Here is a 13258-nt window from a genome sequence, read left to right as displayed (position 1 = left end):
AATGATGCTCCTAAAGACGAGAATTAATTAAAAAGAAGAAGCCATTATTTAATAATTCCACCTGTACACATGTGTGACTAACATATACAACGAATATTCACCTTTTTTTTAGGGTATTTGCTATCATAAATTAAAAAGGATAGTCATTTACAATAAAAGTACAACTTGTTGATTTTAATGATCCAAATTACCAAGTTGATTATCTTTAGGTTGATTGATTTCAAGATATGAATTTTAGACTTGAATCGATAATAAAGCAGTAAATCACACAAAGATTTACAAGCTTCGATCTGCACTGAGAACACATCTCAGCCAACTAGTGCTTGGGTTCCCCGAACCAGGGTAAACTCATCTACTAATTCTCAATAGTTTCATATTACAATCTCCAATTCTCTCTAAAGGAATCTAATACAAACTTAACAGCAATTAGTAATGAATTACCAACAACAATCAAGAATCCTGATTGTTAGTGCACAATCCCTTGTGCAACAACTGAGTTCTTCTTCGACATTTCTTCAACCTGAAATCCCTTCAGATCTGATGACGAAGTTGACACTGAACTCCCTTCAGTTAGAACTCAGCAACTCCAGGCTCTGATCATTCCGCCATTGATGACCATCTTCAAGCTATGCGATCAGACCTGTAGATACAACAACAAGAAGCAAGATACGACACTAACTCCACGAAAAACAACTGAACTAACAAACTATACGATTTTTTGGATAAACTTTTTACTGACTGAAACCGATTATATATATCCACAAAATAGTCCAGCTGGCACTAACTAACACTTAACAATAACCGACTTAACAGAACGCTAGTGCAGATATAACAGACTAAAAACTCCAGACACGACTAGACATTGAACAAAACAAAACTGTCACAAAATACTGACACTTACATATAATAACATAGTATATTGGTGGAGGGATAGTCTCCAACCAAAAACAAGTCTCATTCATCTCTAACACAAACTTAGCCAAGCCATGAGTAGCCATGTTAGCTGTACGCTTAACATGAGAAACAATTACATTAGGAAAAAAAGACAACAGACATGTAATATCAACAATCAGATCATGAAAAGTAGAAATTGAATTGAAGGGAGATTTCAACGCATTAGCAACCATAAGTGCATCCGTTTCAATGATTGAAATCGGTTGATCTTGTTGTAATGCCCAATTTAGACTATGAAAAAGTGTTTTGGCCTCCATTTCATGAGAAGAGAAATTCTCAATTGCTGGCATTGAAAGAGCAGCCGTAACACATCCATTTGAATCACGAACTAAAGCACTGACACCAATTATATTGTTTTTATCATCCATAGCAACGTCGACATTTAGTTTCAATGCACTAGTAAGAGGCAACTTCCAGGGTGCTGGGGCAGGAATGACTAGTGGAGGTGGCTGCGATCTTGTTTGGGAGGCATTTTGTGAGTGGCTGATTGATAATTTTAGCAGTAGATAGATGCAAAAGAGGCTAAATGCCTTGCTGGTTTTGCTCTTTGACCATGAACAACATTATTTCTTTCACTCCAAATCGACCAAAGTGTACAAAAAATTCGTTCCATTTCATATTTAGAGTAAATGGAGTGGAGATGTAGAAGATAGTCACCTCTTCTCATTGAAGAACAAGCATGCCAGTCAAATGTTATTTTCGAATATGTCTAAACTTTCTTGGCATATTTACATGTGAAAAGTGCATGACCAATTGTTTCCCAAGCTTGGCCACAAACTGAGCATGTCGAATTTATAATAATTTTTCTCTTAACAAGAGAAGTTGCAATAGGGAAAGCATCATTGATAACTCACCATGCAAAGATTTTGACATTCGGTGGAAGTTGTAGAACCCAGAAAAATTTCCACCATGAAGAGGCCGATGTAGAGCTTGAGGAATTCTCTGTGTCATCAAGAGATCTGGCCTATTGATAGCCAGATTTTACGGTGTGAATGCCCGTGTGTTGGTGATGTCATATGAGTCTATCATTGGAGCTAAGAAACTAAGTGGCACCGTCAAAATTCTTTCCACATCAAGTGGAGAAAAAAAAAAATGATGCAGGAGAGCAATGTCCCATTGACGTTCTGGTGTGATTAAGTTTGCAACAACAACATTTGGTGGCCCCGTATATTGAAAAGGAAGAAAAGAGCTATGTCTTGGGATCCATGGATCAATACCACTTTTAATAAATATGCCTTCTCCTATCTTCCAACGCAGTCCCGATTTAAGAAAGTCTTTATCCCAACGTATTCCTTTGCCACGTTAAGGAAGGGGAATGACTGATAAGAGCCTCTAAAGAAGAACTTTGTGGGAAGTATCTGCTTTTCAGCAGCTGTCTAAGCAAGGAGTCAGGTTTTCCAATGAAGCGCCAAGCTTGTTTTGCAAGTAGAGCTTGGTTGAAGTGGACAAAAGAGCGAAAACCCATACCACCATCATCCTTTTTTTTTCATAGCAAATTCCAAGTGCGCCAATGTATTTTTGTACCATTCTCATTCATGCCCCACCAAAAGTTTTCCATCATTGATTCTAGTTATTTGCAAAAATAAACCGATAATTTTATTGGATTGATTAAGACATCATTTAAAATAAATTATTGTCACAATTAATCTAAAGGCTTCTCTTTATTATATTATGTTGTCTCAACATCAAATGTCACATTTAAAACTTAAGATATTTTTTAAAACTTTAAGATTTCGTTTGGTACGCCGTATTACATCAAATCGTAATATATAATATTATATTGAATTGTATTTTATACAATATTTTTTATGTAAAATTATAAGTGGTATTAACTTTTATGGGCACCTAAATATATAATATTTTAGTATAAATTAAACTTTAACATAGTATTATATAAAACTATGTATATAATCCAATTTAATATAATACAATACAATACGATCTAATACAAGTTTCCAAACAAGCCCTAAAATATTTTGCCTGTTAATATCATTTTTTTTATGTATGTTGGCAAATTATATAAGTAGCTCAATCAATTTGAAATCAGAAAATAAAGATATGACAAGTACAAAAATTGTAAAATTCAGCTTAGTAAAAATGAGGCTTGCATTTTATAGACTAATTAGAACATTTTAGAATATTACAAAAAAATACAGAGAAAATAATTGTACACAAAATCATAGAGAATGGAATATCCTAACAAACTTCTGACATCATCAATTTGTTAGGATTTCGAACCACAACCTAACGGTACAAAGTGACAACAAGGCAATTGTATAGGAAATTGTATTAGTGCAAATAATCAGCAATTAGAACATTATCACATTTCCTAATACTCCTCAAACTAAGAGGAGTTTTGTAACACCTTAACAATTAGGCACGCTAAACTATCTGATATTGAAACCCTAAACCTGCTAATCCAGGATTACTAGAAAGATTAGCGCGGGAAATTTAAAAACCTTATTTACATCAGAATGAAAATACAACTTGTAATAATTTTTTACTTTACAAATAAACCAAAAGTTACATATTTTGAGATCCCATAAATATTTTTACAAAATATTACAAGTTTAAGTCACGTGCCGACCTAAGCGGCAAAATCAGAGATTACAAAATACATCACTGGTAGACCCTAACCCGATTATTCTAGTGTGGCCTGAACATGTATAAGCACCGCCAAGCTCTCGCACTCATGGCTAATCACAGACTGATTTACCATTTCCTACACAGTAGAGCACCCATGAGCCAAACCCAGCAAGATAATACAGATATCAATAATCACAAATAACATATCACATATATAATAAAGCCATTCCACTTATTGTCTATTTGATATAGACCTGCGTGTTACGCTCACACGCCTATTTATATCTATGTGGCATTGACCCACATGTTACGCCCACATATCTAAAAATAATACGGCCTTAGAACAGTTCATCTCGATTCTAATTACCGAGTCTAACTAAATTATGCCTCGAACACATAATTATTTAAGTCGATATATAAAGCATGACCTAACATTTAAACATCAATAATTACTAGGGTAATAACCTTAAACCATGTAGCCGCTCACTTTAGGATAATAACCCTAGTCCCGGTTCTTGATAACTCACAACTATAATATTCAATATGAGCGTCACCACGCTTTACTCTACGTGCAACTACTGTCTTACCTGTTGGCCCAAGTACATGAAGATTCCAAATCCTCGGGTGCTCCCGACCAAGTCCCGATAATCCTAGTCACAATTTTTGGGATTCACAAATAGGGTTAATCCCTAAATCTATTTTCACAAAATTATAAAATTGGCATTCAAATCTAGATAAACATATAGAGCTTGGAATGAGCTTTCCAACTATACTCGGAACACCCAAATCGGAGTCTGGATCACAAAGTTATGAATAATCAAATAACGCGTTCAAAATTGCCAAGAAACGAGGGGCAGGCTACGGCACTCCCAATATGGGGCCGCGACACCTAGGTTGAAAACCTAGGATTTAACAGAGGCGGGGCGCAGTTCCTCTTGAGTGGGGTCACGACGCCTGAGTTCCAAACCCCGAAAACCCCAAAAACAGCCACACGAATTCATGTCAATTCATAGCAAAAACACCCTAAACATGCATACACATCAAAACCAACTTCCATAAATTAAAGCTACAACATCAGAGGATAAAAACACTAATTAAAGCTTTAATTCTCAACCAAAATTGCATCTCAAGATCATAACACCAATAATCAATATAAGCTCCAAACATTGAGCTAAAAATCAACATAATCTCACACTCAAAAGCTTGCACAACAAAGTCATTTTTACAACCCAATATTCAGCACTTAAAGACCATAATTTTCAACCTAGTAAACACTCAAAATAAACAATATGCAACACCCATAACTTCCAAGCTTAATCATCAAAGGTATCATCTAAACATCTCAATTCATACAAACATGCAACAACTGAAATAACAATATCAAAAATGCACGAATTCCATATCTAATTCAGCAACAAAACTCTTGAAAAAATGGTAGGAAGACTACCTCAAGTTCTTCAAAATAAGCAACACAATCCTTTAAACTCCAAGCTATCACCAAAAATCCAATTTGAAGAGAAAATGCAAAGTAAAGAAAAATTGAGAAAGAGAGAGGGAAAGAGGTTCGGCTAGGGCTGAGCGAAGAAATCAGAAAATTCTATTTTTTAATTTTGCCAAAAATCTCTTTTGTTGATAATTATCTAATGGGTCAAAGACCAAAATGCCCCTAGGGTCTATATATATAACATATGCATGACACAAGGGTAAAATTATCATATTATAACATTATACACTTAAACAAAATTTCAGGTTATTCAATCAATAATAAAATGCCAAAATAAAATCCCAAAAATGTATTTAGGCCCCGAACTCAATTCGGCCCAAAATACCCGATTGTGACTATAACGCGCCGACTTGTTAGAAAATACCTAAAGAAGGACAAAACAAGTATAATATATAATAATATAGTCCATAAACACGCAATAATATTAATATTACAGTTTTATCCTTCTCGGGTCAAAATCACGAAAATACCCCTGCTCACCAACAGGGTTTTAACATATTATTTATCAGTATAATTCACATATATTTAATTATATCATAATATAATCTCATATAAATACACATTTAACTAGTTAGGGTTCGCTAATCTGTTTTCTTCATCTTAGGATATTACAATTATCCCCTCCTTATAAAAATTTCGTCCCTAAATTTACCTGAACAACTCTGGATATTTCTGTTGCATATCCGTCTCGAGTTCCCAGGTTGCCTCTTCTACTTTTTTGTTTCTCCATAACACATTTACCAGTGAAATTTTCTTGTTTCTCAAGACTTTTTCTCTTCTATCTAGTACATGCACTGGTTGTTCCTTGCATGATAGGTTCTGCTAAAGTTCCAATGCTTCATAACTCAGAATATGGAACGGGTCTGAGACATACTTATAAAGCATCGAAACGTGGAACACATCATGTACAGCTGCCAGCGCTGGGGGCATAGCCAACCTATACGCTACTTGCCCTATCTTCTCAAGGATTTCAAAAGGGCCAATGAACCTAGGGCTAAGTTTCCCTTTCTTACCAAAGCGTTTAATGCCCTTCATAGGTGATAGTCAGAGAAATACCATATCCCTAATTTGAAAATCAATATCCTGACTCTTTGGATCTGTGTAACTCTTTTGCTTGCTTTGAGCCAGAGCATTCGCGCTCTAATTTTATCAACTGCCTCACTTGTTCTCTGAACAGCTTCGGGACCTAAGAACTTTCTTTAACCTACTTCATCCCAGTGAACAGGTGATCTGCATTTTCCTTCCATATAAAAGTTCATAAGGAGCCATCCCGATTGTCGCTTGATAGCTGTTGTTGTATGAGAACTCGATCAGAGGAAGGTACTTTACCCATCCTTCAAAATCTAAAACACATGCCCGTAGCATGTCTTCTAAGATCTGAATGGTCTTCTCGGACTGTCCATCCGTCTGAGGATGAAATGTTGTGCTAAATTTTAATTGAGTACCCATGGCTCGATGTAGACTCTCCTAGAATCTTAATGTGAACTTCGGATCCCTATCATGAAATAATGGATTTGGGGACACCGTGAAGATGAACTATTTCTCTAACATACAGTTCAGCATACTGATCAATGGAAAAATTCTTCTGAAAAGGTAAAAGTGCGCTGACTTTGTAAACCTGTTAACTATGACCCACACAGAGTCGTACTGTCCCGTGGTCCTAGGAAATCCAACCACGAAGTCCATGGCAATGTCTTTCCATTTCTATTCCGAAATATTCAGTGGCTGTAGTAACCCTGCAGACCTTTGGTGTTCAGCTTTAACTTGCTGACAAGTTAAACACCATACGACATATTCAGTAATATCATTCTTCATGCCTGGCCACCAAAACATGACCTTAAGATCTTGGTACATTTTTGTTGTTCCCGGATGAATTGACTAAGGAGTCATATGAGACTCATTTAAGATTTCTCTTTTAATGTCATCATTCATAGGCACACAAACACGATTCATAAACTATAGCATTTCTGTGTCATCCACTGTAAAGTCACTAGTCTTTCCAGCTGAAACCCTATCTTGGGATTTCAATAACTCTGGATCTTGCAATTGTACTTCTTTGATTCGCTCTAGAAGAGTAGATTGCAGGGTAATATTAAACAACTGCCTCCCAACGAACTCAATCTTAGCTCGTGTCATTTCATCTGCTAACTGCTTGGAAATTTGCTTCACGGTATTCATCTGACTCTGGCCTTTTCTACTCAGGGCATCAGCTACATCGTTGGCCTTCCCAGGGTGATAAAGAATCTCACTGTCGTAATCCTTCACCAATTCTAGCCAACGCCTCTGTCTCATGTTTAGGTCTTTCTGGGTGAAGAAGTATTTCAGACTTTTATGATCAGTGTATATCTCACATTTCTCACCATATAAGTAATGTCGCCAAATCTTTAGCACAAATACTACTACTGCGAGTTCTAAGTCGTGAGTAGAGTACCTCTACTCCTACTCCTTTAACTGTCAAGAAGCATAGACTATTACCTTTCCAGCTTGTATAAGAACACAGCCCAGACCCTGTCTCAAGGCATCACAATAAACAACAAATTTTTCCTTATCTGAAGGAAGAGTTAACACAAGAGCGGTAATCAAGCACTGCTTTTGTTGCTAAAATTATTAATTACTACGCAAGTGCACGCAATCAAGTAGTATACTCACGCAAGTGAGGTCGAACCACAGGAAATTGGATTAATTACTACTAAACTATACTTATAATTCTATTTGGCAAATCAAAAGTATTTATGATTGAAAAAGGAAGAAAGAAATTCAAGAAACTTAAAGAAACAAGTGAATATTAATCAAGATGAGATAATAGGGAGACGAATCCTATTGTTAAGTTACCAATGTTAATGTCTAATTGCTATCCTTCTCTTGAAGTGAATGACAGATTATAAATTAACCTAGCTCTTTTCAAATCTTCTAGGTTCTAAATCTCATGCTCTCTAATTAATCTCTTAATTAAACTAACATGAAATCAGCATTAAGCAATAATCTAAATGTCACAAAGGCTATGTAAATACTTTCATTTCACATCAAAACCTAGACTATCCAATTTTAGCATTCTCAATTCTCACTTTTCAGATTTCGAATTGAGATCATAAAACATGTAAAAGATGATCAATCTTGCACATGGAAATTAAACACAAATATGAATAGTGTTCACAATCAAGATGGAGGAATGGCAATTATTCATTAACTAGGAAAAAACTTAAACAACATTCATCATTCTCCCTAAATAGGAGTTTAGTTCAAAACATCCATAATCAAATCCATAATTAACATTGAAATAGAAAAGAACATAGAAAAATTAAAGAGAGGAGAAAGAAATAGTTGAAGCAATTGATCCGGGTCGCCACAAGTCGCTCTTCTAGCCTCCTCCTTTGTTTCTAGGGCTCCAATTCTGAATGAACCCTAATTTTCACGAACTCTCTCTATTTAAACCAATTCTCATCTTTAAAATTCGTGAAATTATGAAACTGCCCAAAAATCCCGTCACTGGGTCCCCGTCGCGACTGCCAAAGCCCCCGTCGCGACGGGAGTTAAACTTCGACTTCTTGAAATCTCTCTGCCAGTTCCCGTCGCGACTGGCAAATTCCCCGTCGCGACTGGAACAGGCAGCGACACCAATCTTGGTTTTTCTTCTCGATTCTTTCACCACTTTTCCTCAATTATTGTACATATTTTCTTTAAATGCCCGAGGACCTGAAACCAAAGAATCAAGCGTAATATAGCCCTAAAACTAGAAACAAAGAGTGAAAACTAACCGAAAATACGACCCGAAACTTAGACTAATTTTAGCCTAACAGCTTTAACTCCAGAAAACTTTTTTCACACCGATCAGCTCAAACACACTTCAAATTATTTCGGGTTAGCTCTGTTAGGGGTACGATAATCTTTGAAAAACCCTCAACGAACCGACAATAATACCCAGCTAAACCCAAAAAGCTTCTAACTTCTGTAGCTGATTTTGGTGTTGGCCAATCCCAAACAGCTTTGATCTTGGCCGGATCAACCATAATCCCATTCTTATCCACTATGTGCCCTAGAAAAGAGACACGTGATAACCAAAACTCACACTTTTTAAACTTAGCGTACACCTTGTGATCTCGTAGCCTCTGCAATACTAATCTAAGATGTAATTCATGTTCCTCTTCTAACTTAGAATAGATTAAAATATCATCAATAAACACGATCACACACCTGTCTAGGTAATCCTTTAACACCCGATTCATGAGGTCCATAAATGTCGTTGGAGCATTGGTGAGTTAAAAGGACATCACTAGAAACTCATAATGTCCATACCGAGTACGGAACACAGTTTTCGGGATATCTTCCTCTCAAATTCTCAGTTGATGGTAACCTGAGCGAAGATCGATCTTGGAAAAGACTGTCTTCCCCTTCAATTGATCAAATAGGTCGTCAATTCGAGGTAGAGGATACTTGTTCTTGATAGTGAGTTGGTTCAACTCTCGATAATCAATACACATTCGCAGTGACCCGTCTTTCTTCTTTACGAATAGTACCAGAGCACCCTAAGGAGAGTAACTCGGTCTAATAAACCCCAAGTTAAGTAACTCCTAGAGTTGGATCTTTAGTTCTTTCAATTTTACTGGAGCCATTCGATACGGTACTTTTGATACTGGTTCTGCTCCCGCAACTAACTCAATCACAAATTCAATCTCTCAGGAAGGTGGTAATCTCGATAGATCTTTAGGAAAGACGTCAAGGAACTCACACACTAATCTTGTATTCTCATGTCCAAATGACACAGGTTGGCTGGTATCCACTGCAGTGACTAGGAATCCCAAACAAGCTCTACACATCAGATCTTTAACTTTTAAAAGTGTTATTCTAGGTATGCACGTCCCCTAAACTTTACCCACAAACACTGTCGGGCTAGTAGTGTCGGGCTCAAACACCACCATCTTCCGCTTACGATCGATTGTTGCCCCATACTTAGACAGAAAATCCATTCCCAGGATTATGTCAAAATCTGACAGTTGTAATTCAATTAGATTGATGGTTAACTCATATGAGAATGCAAAGATCTACAAAGAAATGACCAAGAGGTGGCATGACAGAAACTTGGTTAGAAAAGAGTTTAAACCCGGACAACAAGTTCTACTTTTCAACTCAAGGTTGAAATTTTTTCTTGGCAAATTGAAGTCGAGATGGTCTGGACCATTTATAGTGGTCAAAGTATTCCCCTATGGAGCGGAAGAACTGAAAGGCAAGATACTGGAAACTTTCAAAGTCAATGGACAAAGATTGAAGCTCTAATTGGGAGGTCAAATTGACCAAGCCAATTCCGCCATCATATTGGCACCTTTTTGAAGAAAAAAATTCAGCGTCCGACTATATGACAATAAAGACAATGCTCATAGGAGGCAACTCAAGTTTTTAATTCCTTTATTTATGTTAAGACATTTACAATTTGTTTTGCTTACTTTTTAGTTTTTATAATTTTTGTTCTTTTAATTTGTAGAACTAGACATTTTTTTAAACTGTGCAAAGCGTGAAAAGTCAAAAAAAAATATTTTTGGGATCGTACAATGGCCGTGGTGAAGATCCATCTGGCCGCAGTGGATTTATTTGTGGTCGCGGTGAAAAACACGCAAAAATACCAGGAATTTATTTTCGCAGTTTAGCCGCAGTGAGGCCAATGCTCGTCACAGCGAGAGTGGCCAGATGAGAATAAAAGACCCAACTCGGGCTTAAGCAGATTTATTCATGGTCGTGGCGAGATATGGGCAGAGAGGATCAAAGTTTTTCTTGAGGTGACCTCATCGCGACGAGACATTTTATAGCTGCAGCGAGAATGTCCATACTACTCGAGGGAAACTTTGTATTTTTGCGATATTTGAAGTTTAAATTGACTCTATTTAAATGGACTTCGAGTAAGGAAGCATGGACGCTCAGAATTTAAACCCTAAAAGCAGTAAAGGATGGCAGTGAGAGTGAAGTGGCAACCCGGATTCATTCCACCATCAGTTTCTTTCTTCTCCTTTTATTTCTTTTATGTTTAATTCTATTTTAGTTTTATTATGGATATGAACATGAACTAGAATTCCAGTTTAGGGATATGATGAATGTATATGGTGTGATTTGTTCTTTTTATTTTAATTACATATTTTAGACTGGTCATCTTTAATGTGATTTATGATCTTAATATGAAATCTGAGAAGTGAATATTAACAATGCTTTAATAGGACAACCATAAGTTTTTATGTAAAATAAGAGTATTTACACAATTTATGTGATTTTTAGATTCTATATTTAATGCAAGTTATATGTTAATTTACTTCAAAAATGTAAGTAGATAGTATAAGATTTAGGACCTTAATAATCTGAGAAGAGTTAAGATTATTTTGATAGTTTGTCATCGCCTAAAGAGAGAAATTAATAATTAACATTAACGATTAGAAAAGTGAACTAACAAGATTCATATTCCTAAACCTTCATCCATAGTTAATTACACTTTTTTTTTCATTGTTATTTTCCTATTTTCAATTCCAGTTATTCAATTATTCAACCTTTTTATCGATCTTACCAAATAAGAACATAAATCTAATTTAGTGGTGCTCAATAACAATTTTCTATGGATCAACCTCACCTGTGTGAGTTTAAAACAACAATAGATTACGTATACTTGCATAGATTATAAAAATAAAGCAACAACGACCTCTTCCATGAGATCTTGTACTACTTTTATAATTTCCAAAGTTACCACGTCCTCGGGAGAGTTATAATTTGCGCCTCTTCCTCCTTGAAAATCAAATGAACATGTTGCAGCAAGATTAGTAGAGGGCAATGCTCGAGCTTCAGTAGTTTTGTTGGTTCCATAAATGGCACTAAGTCTTTTGAACTTGCTGCCAAAGCTAAGTAGAATATCTTGTAATTCTTCCCAGAATATAGATCCCCACCCCCACGAGCTTCAACCTTGAAGAACAATAGGTAAGTATACGATATCCAATATTCCTGAATGAACATTAGAAACAATAAGTTTTTTGGGATATGGATCGCCAGCCAGGGTCAGAACATTTGCCCATTGGTGTTTTTGTCTGAGATACTCTGTCATGTTCATGCTTCCTTTTCGTTTTGGATTTTTGTTCGATACTCATCCATCTTAGCTTTGGAATGAGATCTAGACAACGTTTTGAAGGCACGCCATAATGCTGCAAAAGAGTCACATCACATTACCTTTGTAGCAATACCCTTTGTCATTGAACCATATAACCAGCCAAGTAATAACTGGTCTTGTATCATAGGAGTTTGATCTCCTTTAACATTATCAGCAGGGGGAACTCATCTGGTCTGGTCTTGGCACCAGTCAGATATTTGTCAAGATGATGACCGCGAACTATGGTTGTATGTACATTCTTCGATAGAGAGTAATTGTTTCTTTCAAGCTTAAGAGCAAATGGTTTTGTAAGGGTACTCCCTATATACTTGTGAGGCGAGTACGACTAGAGTCTAAGTGAGTTAGCTTCACTACAAGAAATGTCACTTTTACCAGTACAGTTCGCTACCGCGCTGGTAAGCACATTTTGCAAACTGCGCTGGCAAAGAGATCAAAGTTTTACCAGTGTACATTTGCAGTGGCTAAAATCTAACTTTTACCAGCACATTTACGCGCTGGGAAAAGTCTTTTTTGCCAGCGCTTTTCATTTTATGCTGGCAAAAATTCTAATACCAACATTGATTTGCCAACCTCCTTTTGCCAACAAATCATAGGTAAATTCTATTTTACCAGCGTAATACCAACTTTTGCCAACACAAAAATGTGTTGGTAAAAGTGACATTTCTTGTAGTGCTTTGGCCAGATTGCTATTGCTGGTCACCATTGTTGTCGAAGGAAGCTTGAACGCACGTCTTGAAAGACTCTGATACCAAACTTGAAATCAAAAAATAAGGATATGACAAGCACAAAAATTGTAAAGTTCAAAAATGGGTATGGCTAAAATTGTATTTTATAGACCAATTATAAGATTTAAGAATATTACGAAAAATACAGAGGAAATGAATGATTGTGTAGAATCATAGAGAATGGAATTAATATCCTAGCAAATTTCTAACATTACCAATTTGTTAAAATTTTGAATCACAAACTAACAGTACAAAATGACAGCAAGACAATAGTAGGAAAGTGATTAGCATATTATTTCATTTCCTAACACACTCAACGCGCGTTTATTCAGCCTCTATCCCCATTAAATTAGAGTA

Source organism: Cannabis sativa, chromosome 5 (assembly GCF_029168945.1).
Source record: "Cannabis sativa cultivar Pink pepper isolate KNU-18-1 chromosome 5, ASM2916894v1, whole genome shotgun sequence".
In the NCBI taxonomy this organism is placed as follows: Eukaryota; Viridiplantae; Streptophyta; class Magnoliopsida; order Rosales; family Cannabaceae; genus Cannabis; species Cannabis sativa.
Note: the sequence above shows the minus strand (reverse complement) of the source record.